General features: G+C 45.6%; 1 long non-coding RNA gene across 1 annotated transcript; it reads right to left on the bottom strand.

Moving 5' to 3' along the window:
* Positions 1–315: 315 nt before the first annotated feature.
* On the bottom strand, positions 316–23235 carry LOC142574103 (uncharacterized). Its single transcript, XR_012826419.1, has 3 exons — positions 23075–23235; positions 3156–3228; positions 316–610 (listed from the first exon to the last, which is right to left on the bottom strand). It is a non-coding gene; the product is annotated as an uncharacterized LOC142574103 (long non-coding RNA).
* Between the last annotated feature and the right edge of the window lie 426 nt (positions 23236–23661).

Raw genomic sequence — 23661 nt, forward strand, 5'->3', positions numbered from 1 at the left:
ATCCGCCTTGCTGCCTCCCAGGCTACGATTTGTATATTGCAGTGTGCGCAGCAATGTAACCAGTTCGTAATTAATTTGTACGTGCTTGTTCATTGTTGTGCTATCCATTTCAATTTCTGGTTGAAATATTATCTGCCTCTTTGACTAATACAGTTCGAGGATTGGAATTGGGCTTCATGCCACGCATCATATTACTATATTACCTAAAGCCTTCGGAGAAACACCCGTTATATTCGTAGAAATGATTTCGCAACAGAGGTGTATTGGTCAATACACAGAATGTCACTATAAAACAGGAAGCACCACGAATGTGCACACATTTTATTTAAGCCGAACGTAGGAGTTATCCACATTAAAAGCCCCAATTTTCGTTAAAACTTTCTTGACTGTTGCTCGGCAGAAGACGAGTTGTGTCGAGCCTTAGCAATAGCGGCTTATTATATTAGCATGCGCAATTTCAGCACTCCACAGGATCGGCTTCACAAATGTGGCAGGCTTGTTTTGTTGTAATACATTATTTTCCGCTTGGTAGATATACGCAGAATTTTCTGCCTGTGTTGGTCTCCGTAGCACACCCACACAAGTCGCCGCAGTCGCTGTCTCTCTGACACTGTAAGAGACAAAGGCGAGTTGTATGCCAAAGGTAAAAAAAAGTTACGCTATTATATTATTGCTTTTCTTGTTTATTAGATGTTAGTGGGCATTACGAAACCATGGCAACTTTTGCCTACCAGCGTCTGCAGGTGCAGCCACTCTATGCGAACGGTCATGACACCAGCCCCCCCCCCCCCCCCCCCCTCCCCCCCCGAAATAGGCTTCTTGGAAGAGAGCGCAATTGATGGTTCTTGGGAAACATTTAACTGAAATTACTTTCAAGCTGCATAAGCAGCAAGTTTCTCGTGAATAAAACGAGTTTGAGTTATAAAAGGCCGCGTCAAGCCTGCATCACATGAAACACATGTAGCAAGTGCCTGCGTGGCGCGATTTGTGTGGGACAGCCGCGGCGAGTGGTGTTGCAATGGCTGCCGCAGGAGAAAATAATCTTACCAAATGCCAAGCACCACAGTGGTGACATCGAAATGTTGTTATGCAAGCTTTGTATGAAGAAACTGCACCTTCCGGAGCTAATCGTGTATCCAAACAATGGTAGTTATTCGTCAGTAGTTATCCATCTTGCCTGTCTCTCCTTAAACCTGCCCGCCCTGTACTTTCAGGTCATGAACAGGCATCATAAGCATCAGCTTGACATATCGATATTGACAGTAAGGAAACAAGCTGATAGTTTTCAAAAAACAAAACACAAACTAGAGAGATTAATTTTATTGCTTCGTGACCTGATACACCTCGAAAGGTTCAATATTTTTTCTAGAGGCTAGTAAAAGTTACCCTTAACCCGTTTTAAAAGCGCTTCTTTTGCCTTTACACCCTTATTTGACCTTCTTTAGCCACCATTAAGCTGATACCGTCCACTATTAGAGGTATGGGTGAGACCATCACAAAACTGTAGAAAAAAGATTACCACTCGTATTGGGGTTGAGCGGGTGCTGAGCGCCCCTTGAGTACCCCATGAGAAGGATCTTCCTATACTAACAACTGTGTACATTGTTTGTAAAGGAGAGTTTCGAGAAAAAAAAGAAATTTTTCGATGATGCCACACGTATGTTTTTTATTGAACTTGAGAAGGTTGATTGAAAGGTTTATAAATATAAAGGTAACGTAAAAATTATAAGAAATAGCAATGTTATCTGCAAGTCATTTTGAGTCCCAGGCTATCTTTTATTTCAAAGGGTATATATACATTTCTAATAGCGACATAAACGTTCGCACTCTGATCTAGCACTGCAATGCCGTGATGTCAATGATAGGTCTCAGGTTGGTTTTGAGTAATTCCGCTGCCGTGACTCAAAGCAAATCTAAGTTTCCGTTCTGACCATTTACGAGCGACTTCAGCATTAGCAAAATATTTGCTGGGTTTGCACAGTGTCAGAGCTGTAATAGCACAACAGGAAGGTTTCTGAGAAATTATACGTATATATATATATATATATATATATATATATATATATATATATATATATATATATATATATATATATATATATATATATGTCACTAGTTTGCGTGACTGCAACGTGTTTCCTATGTGGCCCAGTGGGTAGAGTTCGTCGCTTCCACGTGAATTTCCTGGATTCATAACCGCCTCTACTCATTCTTTCCGCAACCTTTATGCGAAATATTTGTGTGATCGCTGATTCATTCTGCTTTGGTATTTTCTTGATATTTAGTGCTTCATTTCAAAATTATCTGACCATGATTCGAGGACGCTACAAGCTTTTGTCACGTGTGTAACATTTATTGCATAAAAAAGCGACGAAGAAAAGTAAAGAGGGGTGTGTGTTTTTGATTAAAAAATGTTGGATTAGAGGTTGCGAGTTCGAAAGCGCAACGGCAGCTCACAATCCTATACTGGAGTACCTCAACATGTCTACTGCTCGAATTCTTTTAGGCGCCTCTGAAGTGCCTGCTGAAGTTGCAGTTCTAATTGGGTCGTGGTGCAAATATTTAACATAATATTGGCCGCAGCTTTAGGAATATTAGGACAAAGCGTGAAATATAGAAATAATAATTTGACAAATAAACTGCGTAACAAAGTCACACTTCTTTCGAGGGGAAAAGCTTCTGTAGGAAATAGTTTTATGCAGGTGCGCATCAGTTAGTGGCGCATAATTAACCACATAATATAACGATCCCAAAAACGTGACAATTGGTTAGGCAAATGTGTGGCATGGATGCAGACAAAATTAATAAATAATACTGGATCCATGTTGGTGTTAAGGATAATCGTCAGTGCCACTTTGCTGGACATAACACAATAAAAAAATGCAAGAAATATTACCGCTGAAAATAAAGCGTTTGCGACGTGTAAGCTTGCAGACACAGTGCTATCACTTTGCTGTCTGTTATGTGTTAATGGAAATTGCCACCAGTGCACGATGTCGTCAAAATCTTTGCATCGTTCTCTACAACTGCGTCAGCGTGGTTTTATAGCATGCTCTAGTGGGTAAAAAGAAGCTGTGAGCAACTGGTAAAAAAAGAAGCTGTAGGAGAAGAGCAACAGCCGTGCTTGACAGCCGGAGGAAAAAAAAATCACTGACTGTTCCACTTGGACACCAGTGATTTTCGTCATTCCATCTAGCTGAGAGATTGCCCATTCCCTGCGGGAGCGCCCTGGAATGAAAGGACAAATATTACTATATTATTTGATTGAAAATTAAGTGAAGAAAGAGGTGACGGACACCAGTACAGTATTCAGTGCATTTTCAACTAGCAACATGTCACATACTCAAAAATCAACGAGAGTTCCTCTAGTTCCTTTCAATTCTTCCAATCAGTGTATATCCTCCACTGCAAAATAATATCTAAACAAACGATATCTGCAGGTTTTATCACATTTGGAAGCGCCCAACTCATTCATTGCGACAGCCGCAATATCTAGATAAAAGCGCGCACACTATTTTTGTTGTTCCCTGGAAAATCACTACCATCTTGAGAAGAACATAGCTCCTTTTTCAACGCAGTTTTTTCCCATAATTGTTCATTCCTGTTGTGTTGCTCGTGACTTCCGAAATATATGCACAGACTCCACAAGTATCACTGTCTGTGCCGGACACAATGCTTTCCACAAATTGCGAAGCGCGAAGATTGCGCAATGGCGCCGTGCTTAGTGCGTCGCACTGCGTAGTAAATATTCTGCCCCACCAAAATGGGCTCGAACCACAGTTGCGTCACTGGCATACTTTTGATTGCAGAGAAAGCTGTAGCTCGGTGAGACCTCCCATAGGCAGCATAAGATGCGTCTAATACAGAAATTTGATTTTTGAGGCAACCGCCGAACGGATTTGAATGAAATTTGCTGCATTTGACAGCGAACGCTAAATGCTAGGGACGCTGTCAACAATCTTTTTGAAAGCTGACAATTTCTTGCAAAGTTCTGACACCATGGAAACAAGAAGAAAAGCACTCTAGGCACGAAATTGACAAATCCGTCTCTCAGCAACAAATGAAGATCATGCAGTTCTGGAAACTCCGTTGTTAAGCATCTAAAGTGGACAAAGTTGTTACATGAATGTAAGCTTAACGTCATATTGTCACAATATTTACGAATGTTTTGCAACAGTTATACGCACAGATTCGACAGATTTCAGAGCGGCGCATAAACAATCAATTTTGTCCGCTTTAGATGCATTATCAGATGGAGTTTACTAAGTGGTGATATATTTAATGATTTGTTATAGCGTTGTCAATATGCTTGATTTTTCTATATCTTATTATGCAACAATTTTTGCAAAAAGGAAACTACGACCTAATTAAAAAAATAAAAATATATGAAACATAAAGAATACCAAATGAACAAGTAATTATATTTATGTAATGTTTGATTATGAAAAATAATAAAGTGCTTATTTCGCTACGTTGTGTACATGTTGCCGATATTTGTATATATTAAATATAGTGCTGAAGTAGTGAAATTAATTGTTGACATGCCTTCTGTTGACATGTCTGTTTTTGCGATATCGATATAGGAAAAATGTGCGCCTGAGCAAGCGACGCACGCCTGAGCATTAGAAACAGCTCGTTTCTAAGGCAACACCGCGTTCACTAGAGGCGCATTTGTACCGCTTTGAAGCATCGAACTCGCGGCTGAGTGGTAACGTCTCCGTCTACCACTCCGGAGACCCTGGTTCGATTCCCACCCAGCCCATCTTGCAAGTTGTTTTTTATTCATGAAGTGCCTCTGGGATTTATCGCTCACGGCCAACGCCGCCGACGCCGACGACACCAGCTTTTGTGCGACACGAGCTCCTTAACGCTGTCGCGTTAAAATGTATTAAGCAAGTATCATGCTGTGAATTTTAATTGATTACACAGCACAGAGGTGCTCTTACGCGCACTACTTTGCGGGTCAGCACACGCCGTGCAATATGAATAGGTTGGCTCCCACCAATATTGGCAGCAGGGCCGCTGATCGCTTGGATGGTTGGCGTCGAGAGAAATGGCAAAGCCCACTTTGTGCCTTAGGCCTTGCATCTTTCGGCGGTAGTACTGGTGGTGATATGACCTATGGTGATGAAGAAGCCTGGGAAGTTGCCTGATGATGGCTTCACGATATCTACGGCTTCAATTGGCGTAGTGTAATCACGTGATAGAGGCGCAGAAATAGCAAATGCCAATTTTATCTGATGAAGTAAACCAAGGGGCAGAGAGGCAGCTAAGCTTTATTTGCCCTTCAGTCTGAATTTTAGGCGCCCGCTGTCGCGTGTGCGAGGTGACAGCTCGCAAATCCGCACTACCTTCTGGGGCACACTTGCTCAGGTTGAATTTGCGCTGAGTTTGCTTAGATGGGCCAAATTTGCCGGTTTTTTCTCGCTCATAAATGATGACATCAGCTGCAGCGACACAGATCACGTGCTGCGGTGCAGGCAGTAACCTCGATTATTAATGTGCAGCATTATTTGAGTGCGGGTGAAAAAATTGTATGTGAATCCAGAAAAACCCAATACAATACATTACATTACAAAACCCAATATATTTCCCAATACAGGGCGATAATTCCTAGTTGAAGTCCATTCCTCGAAAGGTTGAACGCTGCCATCAGGAGTACAGTGGAAATTACGACACATCTTCCCGCCGATAAAAAGAGGTGCGCCCGCGCAATATATTCTGTGAGCTTGTCCATCTTTTGCCGTTCTCCGTACGCCATACTTAGAAAGGGGGCATTACATGTAGGCCGGAGCTATCTAAACCTATACAATGAGGTGGATAGCAAGCAGTATGGGACGCTCTTGTATCCACGCGATCAGCGTCAACAGACGGCGACTGAAGTGCACTGAAAACGACAGGATCTGCCACTGATGCATCAATTGCGCAAGCACAGGTTGTCATCCGCCTCAGCTTCCCAAGACGGCATTAGACAGTGTTGGTTTAGCGTGTTTAGCGTAATAGCGGGCTTAGCCGAATACTGGGATCGAAATGCGCAAGCGCAGAATGCTAAATGACCCGCAGCGTTTAGCGTGCGCACGCTATTTCTTACATTTAACGTCACCGTCTTTGCGTGGTTTACGTATTTTACGTAAAACATGTTAACGGTCGTGGACGCTCGCTTCAAAGAAAACTTGGCGCGGCTTTTGCATAATTCGCGTTGTTCGTAGCAGATGATTGTGCAAAATGGACTTTGCTTCGCTTGAGGCTGCTTTGACGACAGAGTATTACGGATAACCTTGTGGAGCATTCGAGATCGCGTCATGTCTCCAACGCGTAAAAGCCTAACGAGAGAAACCTCCGAGATGAAAGCGCTACCTACTGGGGGGGGGGGGGTGTCAAGAGATAGGCGCGGCAGCATATTGCCTCTGAGATTGAAGAGAGTTTTGAGGCTATGGTGTAGTGGTGAACAAATTTAGTGCAAACACCCTCGACAACCTGCAAAGAAGAGACAGAGGCAAGCACTGGCAAAATAAGAAGACACAAGATAAGTTCTGGGTGCTTGCGCTGAATTAGTTGACTATAAGTATACTGTGTAGGAACTAGCCGCAATCCAAGTTTTATGGCGCACAGCTTGTACAGATTTCGGCGGGGTTTGGCAGACATGGAAAGTACAAAGAGAAGGCGCAGCCAGCGTCTACTGCGCTGCCTCTCACACGTTTCTGTCGCAAACACAAAGCTTGGCGAACAAATAGAATCACTTAAGTCGACTATGTATGGAATAGCGTCCATCACGTAATATGCGCAATCACGCTATACCAAAACTCGATTTCTGCAAAGTACGTTTGTAGAACATTAACGCTATTTCCCTTAAGCCCAATGTTGCGCTGACGCTAAACTAAAACCGTCTATTAAAGCGGTGGTTATGCCGCGTAGGGCATCGCACAAACAAATTAAGGGGAATTAAGGGGAAATTTGTTGCTGCGCTAGGTGTTTCACGCTTAAAAACTGAATACTGCTAAGCGCCACTCAAAGACGGGACTGGTAATGAGTGGTACTTGTTAGTGGAGGCATATCATGTAGGAAAGAAAAAGAAGTGCCTGTATTATCGATACGTTGGTTGTTTAGCGTAGCAAAAAAAAAGCAAAGCAGTTTTTAGAAATGGTGCTGCAATCTATTCGCATCTTGATTTGATGCATTACTTGGCTTGATTTGCAGTGCGCGTGCACAATCCTGGTCTGCTGTGTACTTAAAGGGACACTAGAGGTTAATATTAAAGGGAAGCTGAAACGGTTTTCAATTTCCATGAATGGCTGGGATGGGGAAGAACAGACCTAATAATTTACGGTTCCGAAATTTTTTTTCCGTTTTGTTAATATAAGGGGCGGAAATCGCTTTCTAAATCACCTGCGCGGACACGCCCCCATCGCTTCCAGGAGCGCCGGTTGAGGTTGTTGCCAGAGGAGAGAACCGGCGAGAGCGACGTCATGGGCGGAGACCGAGCCAACCAGCCAACCGAGCTGCGGACCGGCGTGCTGACATGTGCTGGCATGCCTCTTTCCGTCCTGCGCTTTACTGAACGGCGCTACGAGAGATCTGCCGCCGCCGCCGCCGCCGCCGCTCACGTTTGTTTTGCTATTTTCGTAAACTGTTCTTTCCTTCCGTGTTGCGTGAGTGCCTACAGCCAAGGGCGCCCAACATACCCTCGTTCTGTGCAGCATTCGGCTGCGCGAACACAGGTGGGCGAGACGATGGGGTGTTTCACAAATTCCCGAAGGAAACGAAGCTTGCAGCGCAGTGGGTAGGTGCGGTGATGAGAGATAAGTTTGTGCCGACGAAATCAACTGTGCTGTGCTCGGGCCATTTCCGCGACAGTGACTATCATCGGAGCTTGACAACGATGCTGGCAATCGGTATTCCAGTTAAATCGGCGCGACTGAAGCCCGGCGTTGTTCCGTCTATATTCTCCTACAAGAGAAACACCTCGCCACCTCCAAAAGCGGCCTTCGCCAAGAGGAGAAAGCGTGAGGTAAGGGTTTTAATGTGCACACGGGCAATTTTTTACCAGATGATCACCTTAGTGTCGAACAAACGGTCTACGACGAAGCGAGGTGGAGGCACAGCCGGGAAGATGCACCTACGTGCAAAGTGCTTGCCGTTTTCACCCTGTTTTGCCTCTCCGCTTTGTCACGGAACACTGTACTACAGCTGTGTGTTCGGCGCTGTTCTGATACGGTGAAATAACTGGCCGGGGGTACGCTTGCGTATTCAGTGATATTTGTTATTCGTCCTACCTCACGGTGCCCCCAGATTTAGCTGCTCAGCATTCGTGTTCAAATCGCACGACATGAGGCGTTACGGTAATATTTTCACGCTCGCATTAGAGCAGTTGAACTCGGCGTGTAAAAACTTCGTTCCGTAGATTTATACTTATACGGCTGCTAACACGTTCTTTAAAAAATTTCCTTTTCGGTATTTTTTAATTGCAGCCCGTCGTGGCAGCTTCACGTGCATGCTCGCGCGAGCAAACACCGCTGGCACGCTGCGAAGCATAGACGGAAACGCGCGCAGTAATAAATTTTGGTGACCGGACTTCGAGCGTAGCTTCCACAGCGTTGCACCTGAGGTATCAAATGGAGTGTAGGCTTGCCTAGTGACATTCGACGTACGGTTCAGTTGTCGTGTTTACCACACGGTGGTGCTAAAACTGCCTAATATCTTTATGTCAACACTAGCATGGAGCACGCATACCGATTCTTGATCGAGCCACACTCGCAAAGTCGTCGAACCATAGTATGAATATTGCACATATAATACCTCTGGTCATCTCTGGATGTGTATGATAAGCAACTTCCATGACTGTACCTCACAGCACTGCATGTGCGCGCTTTGAAATGCGGCACTTGTGTTCGCGATCGTGTATCAACGCTGAAAAAAACACGAAACTTTAGACAAGCAGCGGCAAGGTGCTTGACATCGCGGAATTGCACCCGTGTTTAGAATCTAATGAGAAGTTAGTGCTTCGGCTCTCTTCCAGCAGCATGTTCCCAGTGACACTTTAGCGCATTTTTTCTCCCGTCATTGCAACGTGCAGCTACATAAAAAAAAAAAAAAACATACGTACCAGCTAAGATTTCCAGCGCGCGAGAAGGTGCACACATCGCTCTCGCTGTTGGCACACTCAACATCGTCGTTGCCGCCGTTGCTGCCATCGTTTTCCGTATCGGCTGTGGGTTCAAACATGTACGGGGAAAATACAAGCTGTCGGAGACAGCGAGAACGTTCCATCTTACAACTCAGCTATGAAGCGAGAACAGCAGAACCGCGTGCTACCAGAGAGAAAAAAATGGTGCTACGCTCTGAAACGGAGACATGCGGCGGCGAAGACCGGCGACTACCGCCAACGATGTCGCAGCGGCCCCGACAAATCATGGGCAACAGCGGCGTTCGCGCGATGCCCTGAGGCGCTGGTGCGCGTTTTCTTGAAAAAACAGCCGCTTGCGTTTGTTTCCGCCCTTTTTGAACCAGATATTCGTGTTCAGGGGACTCAAAACTGTAGAACGCCGCAGAGAACTCATTTTTTTCGAAAAGTGTTTCAGCTTCCCTTTAAGTCAACGTGGACTGTCGAAATACCACCCCAGAAACCTCGAAACGCTTGTTTCATGTGAAGAAAAGACTTATTTTAAGAGAAAATGCGTTCTGAAACGTCCGCGTACCTCTAGCGCAGTCCAAATCGCCCGCCCTCCGATCGAGGAGTGGTGACGTCATGGTCTCATAGTAACGTTGCGGCGCCGGTGAGTAAAACGGCGCCCGCAGATGGCGCTACGGCTTTTCTGCGCAAAACGCAAACGCGCGGCCAGAAACAGAGCCACGACAGAGCCGACAGCAGCGCTAAAGCGGAATTATATGGTGGCTAGCGGAAGGGAAAGCGCGCGACGATAAGCTTGTTCTTTATTTCATGACGCCAACTTTGGCGCTCGTTGCATTGGACAACCCTGACAACGACATCATTGGCTCGCGGTGCTGGGCTCGACTTTAGCACTGACGATGATGATGATGATGAAACCGTTTTATTTAAAGGAAAAGGGAAGGGGAATTAGGGGAAGGGTGGTCGGATTCTTTTTCCGGAATTCCGTTGGCTAAGACCACCGCCCTAGCTCTTTCCACGAGGGCTCGCTGGTCCTTGACGGTTGAGCAGGGCAGGGCTGCCTCCCATCCTTCCCACGTCAGCTGTTTCATAGATTCTAAAGCACTATTAGCCTGGCAAGCGCATACCATATGGTACAAATCTAATCATGCGCAGACGAGAAGATGAAGCCGCGGTGAAAATTAGGGTGTACGACGTTGCGATCCCTGAAGTGGACACAGTGCCTATCCTGGAACTACTGGTTAATAACAAGGGTTTCAACGCACCAATGATTACTCAACTCCGTACATCATACGAACAAGTAATGTGAATGATCACACGTATCACCAATAAGACGAGAGGGATAATGGAGGACGACACTCTTCGTTTGGTCAAAGCCTTTATACTCAGCAGAATTGTGTACGTGGCTCCGTACCTTCGGATGAGGAGGTGCGATTGAAAGCATTTCGATGTCATGCTCAGAACAGCATATAAGAAGGCACTGGGACTGTCGGTCGAAATATCTACAGAGCCCTTGTTGCAGTTGGGGGCGCACAATACAACAGATGAGATAATTGAGGCCCACCTATTAAGTCAATATGCCAGATTGGCAGGAACGAAAACGGGACGCAAGGTACTGGAGGACCTGAATATCAGCTGTCCTTTCTATATGGCAACAAGACAGGACATTCCGAAAGAGTGGAGGGGCAAGTTCGCGACACCGCCCCTTCCTAAAAACATGCACCCTGAATATCATCAAGCAAGCAGGAGGCCAAGAGCCAAAAAGATGGACCAGATCTATTCTAAATTAGAGGAAGCCTTCTTCGTCAATGCTGCAGGTCCGGTGGAAAGAGTCTCCGCAATATCGGTGGTGCATCAAGGGCAGACGGTCAATGGACTTTCTGTTCGGCACGGGCAAATTGCAAAATTGGAAGAGGTGGCGATCGCCATGGCTGCTTCGTATCCTAGTTGCGAATACACCATTACAGACTGACAAACTGCATACAGAAATTACACGCGGGGCCGCATTGCACCGTTAGCCTGCAGGATCCTCAAAAAATCTGGTGTCTTCGCTCCGCGGAAACAGCTGATTTGGGTGCCAGGTCACGAGGGTGTAGAGGGAAATGAGTGTGCACACACTGCCGCTCGAGGTTTTCTCCCCTGGGGTCTTTCCTCCCTCCATGAAGACTCGGACTTCCCAGTGCCATTAATAAGTGATGCAGATGTATTACAGCACTTTAGTTTATCACGACGAAAATACCCGGGCCCGACTGAGGGATTAGATAAATAAGAAGAATGTGATTTACGAAGATTACAAACCATGTCATTTAATAACGCAATCAAGCTACATGCTATTGAGCTACAATCCTTTTCGGCCGAGTGTAAATTCTGCGGGCAGAAAGTAGATTTGCACCATATGGTATGGGCCGGCCAGGCTAATAGTGCTTTAGTTCTTATAAACGTGACCTGCTGCTGAGGGCTCGCGCTGCCGGCGTTTTGCGTACTACTGCGACGGCAACTGTATGTCATGGCTGTACATATTCGCACATTTGTAGCTTTTCCTTCGTGAAAACCAAATGCCGCGCTCACCGCGCCGTCTTCGACCTGCAGTTGTTATTGCTCTTCGGTGAATGCAAGCAAGACCGACGGAACAGTGATACGGGAGAACATTGCTATGAAAGGCTCTCCACACGACTTTAGTTAGCCGCCATTGAACTCGTAATTCTGAAGTGCAGCGAGCACACTATGCGATTTTTCGGCTCTTTGCCAACGCGCTGTGCCGGAGGTATGGCACTTAACCACTTCGAACGGAGAGGTTCACTCGTTGGCACACAGTGATAAGTAATGTTGGATTCGCCACTGCAACTGCCCTTGGCCAAGTTTCGCGGACCATTCGCGCATCCCACGACATCACATGGATGTGGGGTTCTTGCTGTTTATTTCAAATGCAAGTTTCCCGAGCCAGCAGAACCAGAGCACACGACGCGGTAACGAAATAACAGAAACTCCTAAGCGCACGCGGCGCAGAGTCCAGCGAAAACGAAACCTTTCGACCACCCGTACTACTGAAGGGTAACGTCAAAATGTTATTTTTGCTTAGAATCGAACAGAAGTTCGATTCCGTCTTATAACCTAATGCAATGATCTTTTTAATATGAGTAGTTGAGTACTAGTGACATAAATTATGGTGAGGAGTGCCTTCGTCATCGGGCTAGTACCGGAATGTCGCTGGGGAGTCTCAAATCGTGTCATGCATTTACCTCAATTTCTCGGTTACTAAAGCTTTGTTGGCGATTATATTGACGCTTTAGACGTTCTAGAGCATGGCTTTATCACTTTAACTTGACTTCATAGTAACCTTTAGTGTTCCTTTAAGTAGGCCAAGTCTTCAGACTAAAATTTAGTTGCGAATTAGCGCTTGCATTGGGCTTCTGTGCTATCTGCTGTCGCGTATTGGAATTGCGCTTACCAGTATTCAGTTAAGAATTAAGTGGGACCCCCTGAAAGGGAACTTGAAAAGTGTAGGAGTGTATGGTGGTCGGCATGACACTGAATGTAAATTTGTGCAGCTCTATATTCGCACCCCTCCCTCATACATAAAGAATTAACACATACTACATCAGCATAAGTTCCCCACACATAATTAGCACGGATAACGCATTCCGCACCGCGCCTGCCGGCATATAATGCTGCAGATATATTGTACAGTTTCCGTTAAGTTCCACTTCAAATTTTTGTCACTTCATGCGGGAATGGTGATAGACGACGCTAGTTGCGAATCTCGGTAGTTCGCATTTGGGCCCACTGTCTGGGACGTCCTGCTCCTGGGAAGTGGACTGCGCGACAACAGGTAGTTGTGTTCGTGTTTGTCTTAGGTCATCCTATTTTCTGCTTGGTGCAAGCAGCTTGCACTTATGCGAAAAAAAGTTTCATAATTTTGATAACTTTTTTGTGTATGGGTAATGCCTCATACGTCCAAAAAAGGGAAAATGCATTTCATTTCATTTATTTTACCCTCAAGCTACACAGTACATTAGAGAGGGTAGGGGCTAAGAGAATACAAAGAAAACATCGGTAAAAGTAACTGAAACGTGAGCGCTATGAAATTTTTTTCAAAAATCTCTGAATGTAAGCTAACGCAAGAACATTCTCACAGCTTTCACTGTCGTAGTGTGATTTAAAACACAGCCGTTACTTCGTTTTGTATATCTACAGGGTTTTCCAACTATAATACACGAACATTTAAATATAGGGATATCAGAGTATTTCTGGCATTCCACCTAATTACATCATTAGTCTTAATAAATAATGAACCTCTCAAATATTATAATTAGATGAAAAGTGTCAATGACAAAATTGTTGCATTGAACTGAATAGAATTCCGGCGTTGTAGGTACGAAAACCACGATTTGATTATGAGGCACGCCGAAGTGGGGGACTCTGGAATAATTTTATCCACTGGGGGATCTTTAACGTGCCCGCAACGCTGGGGACACAGGCGTTCTTGCATTTCGCTCCCATAGAAATGCGACCACCGCGGCCGAGGTTTGATGCCGCGGCCTTGTGCTTCGGAGCCCAACACAAACGCTGTTAAGCCATTGCAGCGGGTGGGAAAATTCTCGAGCAACATGAAAAACTGTTGATGCAGCTTTGTGTTGCTCAATACATGCTACATATAAGTGTTTTTCTGAGCGTAAAAGAAGCCAGCGAATACACGCAAAGTCCTTCGCGCTACCAGTTGCCGGGAATTAGGCGTGTATTCGTGGACTTCTTTCATGCTCGGAAAAACACCTATCTATCACGTATTGAGCAACAGAAAGCTGTATCGGAAGTTCTTTCATGTTGCTTTACACTTTTGTCATTGACACTTTTAGTCTAATTATAATAGCTGAGAAGGTGTTTATTAATTAACAATAATTCTGTAATTAGGTGGAACGCTAAATATACTCTGATCATTTCCAAGCGAGGGCAAACAAACATTACCTTGGCTCTGTCAACCTACGTGGATTTGCATATATTTAAATGTTGGTGTACGATAGTTGGCACATCCTGTATGTTTAAGAGGACGCCATTATATCACACTCTCATTATTCAGGCAGCACCATTAACACCTTCATGGGCACGCTACCCTAATTTAGAACGCATGCATGCACAACGCCAGGCAGAGATTTGACCACAAACGCTCTCAGTTTGGCATAAGCTACAGATCATGGAAAATTTGAGAAGCTTCGATGATGTAAGCTCTGTGACCATCGTGCGTCGTGGAACAACTATACTTTAAACCCATATCAATGGCACTGACCGTATATTGAGTTCCCAAAGCCCTAATGTGAATGCATGATTTTTACAGATAGCCATGCTGCCCATTGCACTAGCAACTCATAACATTGGGTCAGAATAGATCTATGAAGGTGCAAAATGCCCGTTGCTCTATAGCCACTACCATGTCCAAAATTGTGCCCAGTGAATTAAGGTTTGAAAAAGAAAACTAACTAGTAATACCGGCTCTGCGAAATTGCATGTCCGGCGAAGCTGTCGAAGACCACAACTGCAACTGCGGTAGGTGGCATGCAACATTTTGTTGCTTGCGAGCGTTGCCTGCTAGATGGTGTAGACAACCCACAGAGAGCTGCCCCCAAGGCCGGAGCTGGTCGGCCGGTGCGAATGTTGCAACGTGTGGTGTCGTTTTTCAAAGACAATGAACTCTGTCTAATGAAGTCCGATAAGGGAGGAGCTTTTGTTAGCTCTTCCTAGGCAAGCCTTTAACGAAAAAGCATCAGAGACAACCAAAAAGAATTTTAAGCCTGTAAAAGTCAGCTTATCGAAATTTAAGAAAACCATGACTTCGTTCTTTGAAGAAATTGGCTGTGAAAGGTTAGCTAAAGAGATCAAAAAGAGTTAAAGGTTCTCTTACAGCTTTCTTCAGTGCCAAGACCCATAAGGTTGATGTCCCGTTTCGAACGATTATTAGTGAACGGGACACGTGGCAATATCACGTTAGTAGTTTTTTGCTAAAATCCCTGCAGCTTCTTCAACTCAATGACCTTTTCTTGCCTAGAAACTCGGATGAAGATTTTTGAATATTTCCGTGGCAGCCAAGGAATAGGCTATGTGTTCTCCCTTAATGTAAATGACCTTTTTTATTCGGTTCCGCATCCTCAGCTTCTAAAAGCCGTTAAACAGTGTATTGATGAAAGAGGCAAAGCTAATTTTGTGTCTAAAATGGAGATTCCGGCTTCGAATTTCGTTTCCCTCTTAGAAGCTTATCTCAACCGCACCTTTGTAACTTTTGAACATGGCATAATTTTGCGGAAAGAGGGCATCTGCATTGGTTCACGTGTAGCACCCATATTATGTGACATCTTTTTATCCTACTTTGACCACGCACTACAATGCGTTTTTACTTAATCTCATCATAATGTTCTTAAAGTTTTTAGATAAGTTGATGATTTTTAGTGGCTATCGACAATAAATGCCTCTTCCATGCCATGAAATGGTTGAGCAGTTTTTAGACGTTTTTAGAGCAAACGCAAAAGGACTTACTTTTACTAATGAGCTTCCGAAGGACAGTTCGTTGCAGTTTTTAGACCTTAATCTAACACTTATGTGGGATCACGTTTGCTGTGCGTACCTCCCTCGAGGTAAAAAAAATTGTTAGTATATGACTCAGCGCACTCTAAGACTGTAAAGCGTGGAATCGCCTTACTTTGCCTGGAATCGGCTCTGCGCAAGTCAAGTGTGCATGTGCTACGGGCGAGTTTTTTCAATCAACTTCAGAGACTTTTAAAAGCAGGCTACCCTCAGTCTGTATTAAATGCCATGGTCGAGTCCTTCGTGCAGAAGCTAAAAACTACCGCTGCGAGTGGGAAAACGCAGTCGAAGGAAAGGGAACAAGTAAAACCAGAAGCAGTACCTTATGTGCACAGTGTCTTGAGGTACCTACCATATTTGGTAGGTACCTCAAGAAGGTACGTACCAAATATGGCATTCCGGTTGTCTTTTCGGCTCCCAACAAGTTAGCTCAATTGTGCCCCCGGATCACACGCCAGGGGCCGCGGCGGTGCCAGAAGCAGCACGCCAAATATTTCAGGGACTGTGTTGAAGGGGTGGTCTACGAGATACCCCTAGATACCGGCAAGTCATACGTCGGACAAATGGGACGTTGTATTAATGACAGACTGAGGGAGCATGCTAATAGTATCAGTAAGTGTGACAAGGCGCATCTTCCTGCGCGCTTTAAAGCTTGTCGTGGTACGCCATGCTTAGAACAAGTGTTGATTCTTGGCAAAAGTAGGAATCAAACTGCAAGGGAGTTGTTGGAAACATTTATATTAAAAACAAAGTGTCTGATTGTGTCAGCGATACATCTATCCTATTATATTCGGCAGAAATGTGCTTTATCCAAAGTATGTTATCATGACCACGTTGTTCAGTCAGAATTTGGCTCCCTGCGCATGAGCGGAAGTTATCTTTTCTTGTATAGGTTTTTTCAGGCTGTCATTAAACAGTTGGTAGTTTGGCGCTTCACTGTGTTTTTCTGTCTCTTTTCAAGAAATGTATTGCGCCACAAGGTATACCTAGGAAATCTAAGCACCAACGAGCCCAAGAAGGAGTTCTTTTGGAACATATCGCTTGAGGTAGTCACATGCAGACCAAGCGCAGCCTTGCCGGCTTTTCTGATTAATGCTTCTTATTTTTCTCCCCCCCCCTATTCTAATTTAGCATAGCTGCCACGTACGCGAAATGACACATAATAAATGCGTTAACTAAGTGCATCGCACCTTCTTCTCCTAAACCTCTATGCCTATTAGAGATCCTTCTTATAAGTCTTATGGCCTCCTCCGTCTTCTTGGTGATATGCTGAATGGTTCTGATGTTCGATCCATTCGCTTCAAGCAGAAAACCCAGGACCCTGGTAGCTTCAACTTTGGGTATCAGCGACCCTTCCCTAGTATGGATTCTAATGGAAGGCTGAACATCCGGTACCCAACCCTACGACCTAGCTTCTTAGATTTGAAGATCAATAACTCCGACTTTTTAGTGGAGCACTTGAGCCCCATGAGAGCCAAATATACTCCTCTGTAAGCCTTACCACCTTCGGCGGCGCAGCCTCAAGCTCTCCATCACTACCACTGACACTCCATATAGTAACGTCATCCACGTAGATAGAGTAGCCAATATCCTGGACAGTGTCCAGTGTATTAATCAACTTCGACATCGCCTGATTCAATAACATAGGCGAGAGTACGCATCAGTGCGGAGTACCAGAGCAACCCAATTTAAAGACTTCGGGCTTTATCTCCCCAAACCTGAGACATCTCCTTCTATCCATAAGGAAAGCCTTGACAAAATGGAAAAGCTGCTGCCCCATATTCGAGTCCGATAGCCGTAGAATAAAATAATGTCGGATTTTATCAAAAGCTTTTTCCACATCCAGTCCAATTAGTGCCTTAGTATCTCTTGTCCGCCGGTGAAGGAGCTGGTACTTACTCCTGATCATAGCATCCTGAGTCGAGAGGCCGGGATCATCGAGTGTGGGAAGACCCCATTTCCCTCAACATAACGCGTTAGCCTATTTAGGATGACACGCTCAGCGACTATCCCCAAACACGATGTCAGGGAAATGGGTCGGACATTTTCAAGCCCTATGGCCTTCCCCTGTTTGGGTATCAGAACACTAGTTGCAAGTTTTGACTCTTCTGGGAAAGAGCCTTCCTTTAGAAACGAATGCTGTGCTGTATTTTCTATGCGTGATACCAGAGTTTATATGCACTTCTCGCTTCAATCACTGAACGTGTTCTTTTTTTAATCACCGTAGGTGCTTTCTCTCTGTGAAGAGTCGCCGCGAAAATTGCCGAGCAACTAGAGGCTAACAGCTCCGGCTTATTAAAGGAAGGCTGACGTTAGGACCATGGTAGTGCCGAAAACACACGTAAGTGCCTGATTTCTTCTAATATATGTGATAAGGCGTAGTAAGCCAAAAAAGGAATTCGTATTCTTTTTCATGTGGTAGAGCTTTCTTCTTCTCGTTCTGTTTCTTTTTTTGCGACTTTGAATTATTTCTGGGGTGCGCATGTCTTTTGACAGTATTTTTCTCCGCGGTGAATGATCTTAAAATTCATTCGTCACCTACATAATTTGGTATGTTTGTTTTTTGAATAGCGCTTGACGGTTTAGTTATATTTTAGCGTTACTATAGTCCAGTTACAGACATTTCTACTAATATCACGTGTCTTCTGGCGAAAATTTGCAGTCATGCTGACCTCTGGTGCTTTTCCCGAAGCATGAAATTACCTCAGGCCAGCGTGGTATTCGAAGGCGGTAATGGAAATAGCCTAAACAGCAATAAACGCATGCGCACGCGTCACAGGCCAGTTTCCCACATTCTTGTATCACGAGCGCGAGCAAGTTCAGCCGCTTTTTCACACTACACAGCAATCGGGATCGGCTCATAGATACCCATTCTTTACTCACTGTGGCTAATGCTACGTAGAAGCTCTGTGACATTGTACTGACTTCATGATCGACCCAGGCTGAACATGCTTGACCATTTCTTCGCCGAGGCACAGATGCTCTCGTGGCTTTAACCAGCACCAGTGACTAGGAAAGGGGTCCGGATAATTTTCTTGTACTACAAGCAAGCTTGCTTTGCTACAAATTACTTGCATCCGACCGCTCATTCTGCCGAGTCAGGTGACAGGCCAGGTTATCGTGAGAGTAGACCACTGTAATGTAATCATGGTCCAGGTACCTATTCTGTACGTGGAACCAATCGAACACGCTCTCTAGCGTTGGCGAATTGGTGCGAGAAGGGAGCAGAAACAAAATGTTCCTTAGTTGGTTGGCCTTCACATGCTTTGGGGCCTGTTTCAAATTGGAAATTAATAACCTTATGTTTTCCGGTGCCATATTTTGATTTTGTGAACTTGAAAAGTAAGCCTATCAGACAGGCTTCTATTCTTTTCACCACAAATGCAAAGTGGTGGTGAAGCAGAGGTAGAAATACGGCTTGAAATCCGTTTATTTCGTGGTTAGAACGGAAGTGGCGGAAATTCTTTAGTCTATTTTTTGTTTTCGAGGTTTCGGCGAGTCATGTTCTAAGGAGCCTTGATGGAGAAATGATTTTACAAAGATAGCCTGTACCTGGGCCACCGATTCTTAGCGCAGTAATGTGGATTTCTTTAATAATATTGGTGAGCTCCAACTTATGTTATGGCGTACTTGAGGTTAGTTTCTGGCATGCAGGTAAAAAAATTCACGCAATCTTCGCTCCTGCTTAGCGGGTTATGGCCAGTTAAGATTTTATCGATGGAATATTTGAAACGCTAAAGTGTTTTATCTTTTATGTTGAGAAATGCACAAGAAAAAACGAAAAGCAACCACCTGCATCGCTTTCCTGAAATAGAAGGAATATTTGAGTATGAATGAGAAGATAAAAATTCGGAAGAGACACCTGAGACTTCTCACGTTTGGGAATGGGAACGCGTCAGGGCACCTTTGGTGAAGCGTATTCAATTAATGTTTTCGACATGCAGTAAATTCTTTTGTGCTGATTCGGCGTGTGTGTATGCGTATATATTGGCCACAGACCGGTGCGCTCGTCCTGTGTCCTCCTTGTCCGTGTTTTTTGGCGCTGTTTTAAATATGAATGATACGTACCAACTAGCTCGCACCCAAACCCTTCTGAGTCAGCATTTTACACACTCTTGACGTGGCGTCGAGATTCCATCGCAGCTGACATAGCACCGATAAAGTGCAAAGAGCAAGTAACGCGCGGGAGGCAGCGAGCCCATTTCATACGCTCGAAAAAAGAGCACGTAACGGCGCCACCTGCTCTCCATTAGCGCGGCGCCATCACGTGGCCATTGACGCATGCACTAAGCCACACTCGTAGCCAACCAGATGGCTGCGACGTGACGTGTGCGATGACGTACGCTCTAGGAACACGTTTAGTCAGCGAGAGCAGTGGCGCCGTGGCGTCGGAGAAGCGTGCTTGTCACACTCCCCGGATGTGCGGCTTCGATTCCTACCCCAAACATAAAAGTTTAAAATATTGTATTTTCAATAGATAATTATTTAATTTGTTGACAGGATCTACCCTGAGAAATTTGACGCCTCCGGGAGCATTTATGACGTCCTCGATACAACGTCCTCGATGAGAACACGAGCGGTGCACGCCGCAATCGGGTGAATACGCTGTGCGCCTGCTGTGCGGAGGGCGAATCCAGCAATGGGCGTCGTAGCCTTTCGAAGGAAGCGACAAAGCTTTGCGTCCATAACTGATACAGCGGCTCAGGTATCCACGAGGGCATATGTGCGCACACCGTCAACTAACACGTCTATCACATTGGTCGGGCTACGTAGAGGACTTCCGCGTTTCGACGGCGTCGCAGCCCTTGCCTCATGGACTGCGACTATTAGTTTTCCTCATCCCGAGCTTCGGGACGAGGCCGCATCGGTGATGGGGAGCGTCGGCGTGGAGAAGTTGAGCGGCGGATGTTGGCGGACCGGCGGAATGGTGGTGACGCAGCCCGAGGTTCGTCGTCGTAATAAGGGCGCGGAGAACCCACCATAGAACTTGGCCCATAAGGTGTAGCGCTAGGTGACTGCACGCGACTACAGTAGCGTGCGACGTGGCCTACATAGCCGAACGCAAAACATATCGGTCGATTGTCCGCTGTACGCCACTCAGTCGTTGCGGCAGGTCCCATCCATGTGGAAGGACGCGTTGGACGTGGCGCCTGGTGAAGTGACTGCATAGCAGGCTGTTGTCGGGGCATAGCGAGGACTTCGGCGTACGTGAGAGGTCCCCGTTGAGGGAGTTGTTGAGGCTGGGTGACGACTTCCGCGTAGCTGAGTGGCACAGCAGTCGGGATCTGTTGGCGCTTGGCCATGACTTCGGCGTAGCTGTGAGGCGCAGCCGCAGGAACACGCTGGTGGTGCTCAGGCAAAACCTCGTGCAGTTCTTGCGCTATGACGCGGCGAAGCGGAGGCGCAAAACTTGGCGTAGGCGCGTGTACCGACTGCGGCTGTGCAAAATCAATCAAAGAGAGTTGCCGGGCAACTTCCTCGCGGACGAACGCCTTCATTTCTGCGAGCAACGCTGCCTGGGTGGAAATGGCAGCCAAACCAGCGAGGTGTTCGTCACGCGTTAGAGATCGACGGGTCAGTGACCGCTTCCCGCGGAGTTCTTCATAGCTCTGGCACAGTGTGACAATTTCAACCACAGAGCGTGGACTTTTGGCCAGCAACATGTTAAAGGCGTCGTCTTCTATGCCCTTCAGTATGTTTCGGATTCGATCAGACTCCGCCATGGTCGAATCGACTTTCCTGCATAGATCCAGGACATTTTCGATATAACTGGGGAATGTTTCGCCTGGCTGTTGAGCTCGTTCTCGCAAACGTTGCTCGGCACGCAGCTTGCGAACAGCAGGGCGACCAAATACATCGGCGAGGGAAGTCTTAAATTCCGACCATGTCTGGAACTCTACTTGATGGTTGTTATACCACAGGCTGGCCACTCCAGCGAGGTAGAACAGAACATGGCTCAATTTGGCTGATTCATCCCACTTGTTATGGTCGCCTACCCTGTCGTACGCCGTGAGCCATTCGTCCACGTCAGTGTCGTCCGCTCCAGTGTAGATAGGAGGGTAGCGATGACGAGGCACCCCGGCACACGCAGTGGGTGCAGGAGGAGGCGTTTGCTGGGAGGCGTCTTGGGGCATGGTAGATGGTAGGGTACGGGACCGGAGTTCCAGGGTGATCGTCTGAGGTTACCCCGCACACTCCACCAATTCTAAAGGTGTTTATTTGGCAGAGCTCGGGAGCAGCGCAACGTCGACGGGCAGGGCAGTCACAGCTTCCAAGCACGCGAGCCGTTGCTGAGCAGGAACGCTCGACCCACTAGCGTTTAGAGCCAGTAGCGCTGAACCCACTAGCGTCTCTTCTACAATCTCTTCTACAATCTACACGTGTTTTTACTCTGTACTGTCGGCCACTTTTGGTACCATCGATCGGTCACGCCGCCGACTACGTATACGTAATGGACCACGTAATGCTTTCGCATTTTAAACTTTTGGATCATATTTCCTGGTCCCAAGACATCATTCTTACAAAATGCAAGTAAAGACCACCGACATATTTTCAAAATTGATGTACGTGAACTCAGAATCACATGAAAATGAAAGACGTTGAAAGCTTAAGAGGTTACTTTGCGGAGCACTCCTTATAAAACACTTCAACTCTAATGCTTTGTTCTAAAAAGACGGTAATTTGTAGTGGCGTAAAGGCATGAAATGTGGTCTTACTTCGGTACGTCAGGGTTGCTTAATATTTTCAGTTGTGTTTTTTAAGGGTTGATGCAGCGAAGATTTGGCATTTGGAATGGCGAACCTTTTAGCTCCTATAATGCATTTGCAAATTCATTCTTCTAAACATGTAAGTTCCCAATTTGTACAAGTTGTTTGGTTTTTCGTTATTGCTTACACCATGAAAGCATCCCTCTGTAATCGGCTATGGGTACAATATTGCGATTGTCGCTGCGGTGATGACTAATTGCGAACCTCTTTTACGAAAAAGAATTTTGCCAAATAGCGACCGAGCGTTACTGGGCATATCTGTTATTTTGTCGATTTCCGTCCCGCCTTCGACATTTTCTCAAATCGCAATCGCGGGTAGATATGTGTAATCGTAGGGACCAATGTGCTACCTAAGCAGCCGCTGCCTGACCTCGGCATTGAATTGTAGTTCCAATACCAGCGATATAGTAGAGTCGCATGGCGTTAACCTAAAGGTACAGAATGCCAGGGTATATGGGAAAGGGAACTTATTAGATGTCACTTTCACCGGCAGGACAGGCTTATTGCCTTTAAAGCATTTAATAGCAAAACTAAACAAATAACGTTCAATGACTGCTGAAAGACTGAAACAACATTCTAACAATGTGGACGTTTTGATAAGTGTACTTACAAGGATGCAGATATGCAACACGCCAGGAAAACAATTAGGATGTAGGCTCTTCCCATCTTCGAAATTGTGTCTCCTTGGTTCCAGAAACGATGCTTTCGAGTAACTTGACTGCTGCTTATATATAAAATGGTTGTGTCCTATACTGTGTTCTATGTGTGCGCTCCAAGTGTTGCTGAAAAGTGGACAGAAGTAAAGCAACTCGAAGAAATTGAAATATACGGGAAAAGGGCATTGCTCTTAGTACATCGTTGTTTGAAGAGCCTGGGAAAACAACGGGGAGAGGACAAACTTCAGGGAACGAAAAGGTCGAGTCATGCCGCAGCCTTCCGCGCAGTGCAAGTTCAGTGACCTTCTGGTTTGAATTCGAGCTCCATAATGAGAACAGATTGAAAGAGCAGCGCATCCGTGTGAACTAAATGACGCTTTGCCACAAGTTTGGAACAATGCTTTGTCGGTGGAGCAGTAAGTAAAACTTCAGTAGCATAAGGTAGGCGGGGAGTAAAAAAAAATGCAACGCTGTGGTTTTATATGAAGGAACTGCCTTTACGATGTGGCCACAGTAGCTAAGTAGATGAACCAAATTAATT

Source organism: Dermacentor variabilis, chromosome 3, assembly GCF_050947875.1.
Source record: "Dermacentor variabilis isolate Ectoservices chromosome 3, ASM5094787v1, whole genome shotgun sequence".
NCBI lineage: Eukaryota > Metazoa > Arthropoda > Arachnida > Ixodida > Ixodidae > Dermacentor > Dermacentor variabilis.